The sequence below is a fragment of the Morone saxatilis genome, unplaced genomic scaffold, assembly GCF_004916995.1.
Source record: "Morone saxatilis isolate NCDOM2014 unplaced genomic scaffold, NCSU_SB_2.0 Contig18, whole genome shotgun sequence".
NCBI classification, from domain to species: Eukaryota; Metazoa; Chordata; class Actinopteri; family Moronidae; genus Morone; species Morone saxatilis.
In genome coordinates, this window is record NW_023339740.1 from 17,305,334 (window position 1) to 17,308,251 (window position 2,918).

Below are 2,918 nucleotides of genomic sequence, written 5' to 3' on the forward strand. Positions count from 1 at the left end.
CACGTCTTGGTACCTTTTTGTGTATGTCCGACCAAAAACTGCGGGAGGAGTGACCGAAAAACATACGGAAGAATAAGTTTAAGTTTAAGTATGAGCAATAATAGTAGTATGCTTTGCAGGCACACTAATGATAATGCTGATTCCAGGACAGGCATGACTGGAAAAAGTACTGTCAGCAAATTCACAAAGTAGTCCAATTACACATTACTAAACCCCCCAGTATCGACACAAATCTTTTGTATCTCATTAAACAAGACATACTTGAGCACAGAGAAATGCGCGTTTGCTAATCGTTTTTAAATAGCAACTCGACCGCAAAGAGACACAGGTCAGCCACCTGCCAGTCTTTCCCAAATGCAGCGAATCGATCGATCATTAGCAATCAAAACTATTCCATGCAAAACACTAAATAAGTGGAGTAACCTATATATTATATATATATATATTATACTAAAGGTTTCCAGATGAAATTTGTGATCTTATGTTAAGGAGAGTTCAGCACTATGGATGTTAATAATCTTGCAGAAAAGGGTCTCAATACGGTCTTATACGGGAAGTTTCTTACGTGACTTTTGACAGGGGCTGACCAGAAATTGTCAGTTTTACTCAAATGCCTTCCTTACTCTATTACTTTGTCAGAATTGTCAGGAGCCTGTATTTCCTGTAAAAGCAAAGGCAAACCTTGTGTGCATTAAATGTTAAAGTTTGCATTCTTGTCTGAGAACTAGGCCCATGCAGTACTCTGGGTCTTACAAATCTTAGGTAGTCCACATACAACGTTCTGCCATTTCTGATTGCAGGTTATGAAATATTATCATACCAACAATTACCCAAAATGTCTTGGGCGTTTTCTAGTTTTCTAGAAGTGTATCAAAAAGTACCCACCTGTATATGCTGAAGATTCTTCTGTTATTTAGGAAGACCTGAAATGGAGTTGTCTTCAGACACCAACCACATCCAGTCCGGACTTTGCTGGCTCTTTGAGCTACTTTGAGTAAAGTCTAAGAATTGTGACGCTGAATTACTCCTTTGTCTTCGCTTTCTGAACAGCAGTGATTTATTGTCTCTGCTTGGTTCATATAATCTGATTAGATCTGTTAATATTTTACTTTAAAATACATTTCCTGATCAGATTTTTAAAACTCAGTATCTGGTAATAAAGTTTTTATGATATTGATTGTCACAAAACTGAAAATGCTGTTCATGTTATCTATTAACTGTGATGCTATGGTGGCCATAACTCCTATAATACCCTGGTACGAAGCCACAACATGTGGAATTTGAAAACTTAAAATGTTGCTACAAACAACCCATAATACATTGCTCCCTTAATGTAATAACTTCATTCTGTTACAACATGGAAATAATGCAGTTTGTGTAGTGTAGTGAACATTCAAATTCTTACCTTTGAACATAACATGAATCCCCAAGAAATTTCAAGATTGCCTAATATTACTTTAAAGTGGTAGTCCCACCATTTGTCTGGTTTATGTAATGTAGCCTCTTAATAATTTGTACGTTACTGTACTTTGGGCAAATTCCATGTATCAACATAACACCAAGCAATAAATGGTTTATGGCTATATTTTTCCTACTATGTGATCCAGCCTTTGAACTTGGTTTCAGTTTCTTAAATGCGTCAAGGAATTTAGATAGAAGGGAGTCAGTGATATGACGTGTCTTAACTTTTAACCTTCTAACTAAGTGAGAGATACCTTATTCACCTTGGTTATTACTATAGTTCAGATACAAAACATCAGTCAACCTAATAAGTCTACTAATAGTTTCATCATTGATTGGTCTACTTTACATCTAGTTAGGTCTAGTTCCAGTGAACTGTGAAAACTACCCAATGGATGTTAATTACATGGAGAGAAAGGTCAGAGTTAAACATATAAATTGTCATGTGATTTTCAACAGGACATGACCACATTAGAGGGTTACTTTGGATTTTTTAAGCCCTATCCATCTATCCAAAAAAGTGCCCTGTAAGTATATTACTGTGCTCCATAAATGACTGTCACTCATCATTGCAAGATTTAAGCTTTCTACCCCAGAACTATATTGCTGTACTCAGCAAGGGAAACATGTTCAAATATTTCCAATGCTCTTAAATAACATTTATGTTTTGAGACACAGTCCCTTTTATGACCTATGTGACCTATGACCTGCAGTTTTGGTCGAATATTGTGTCGACTGTGTGACGTTGCCCCATATTTTTATTGTGTAATGTCCACCATATTGTGTACACCTTAATTACTTTATAAATTCTGCAGAAATGTTTTTTTTGTGATCAAAGTTTTATTTTATTTTATAGAGAAAATACATACAGGTATATACACGTTACAAAAATAGAGCTTAAAATATATATTCACATTCATACCTATACATATGCATATATACAGATACGTATGATTAAAAACTACGGTAAAAATAATAAAAATAAAAATAAATAAATAAAACCCCAGATATCACCCACCCACCCCCTGGATCCAGAATTCCAAATCTCATTTATACCTGAAAGCCACGGAGGATAGTTAAAAGTGAATGCCAAGCCTCTATTGCTGACTCTTTTGCTCTGTGGACTCTGTCGACAACTCCAAATAAACAATATCCAAATATGTTAAAACCTCGATAAGAGAGTGAATGTGGAGGTTTCCAACGTGGGGCAACTAGTTTTTTTGCAGCCGTAAGTCCAGCCAACAATGCTTTTCTCTTATCCAGTGTCAAACCCAGCCTTGGCAAATCATTCAAAATGAGTGTAACAGGCAAACAGGGCAATCTAATCTTAAACAACCTAGAGAGGTTAAAGGCAACCATCTTCCAAAATCCGGCCAATGGGGTGAAAATAACTGCCAATCACTTTGGAGGAACAGAAAGTACACGTAGGATCGTTAATAACCTTCATCAAATGAAGC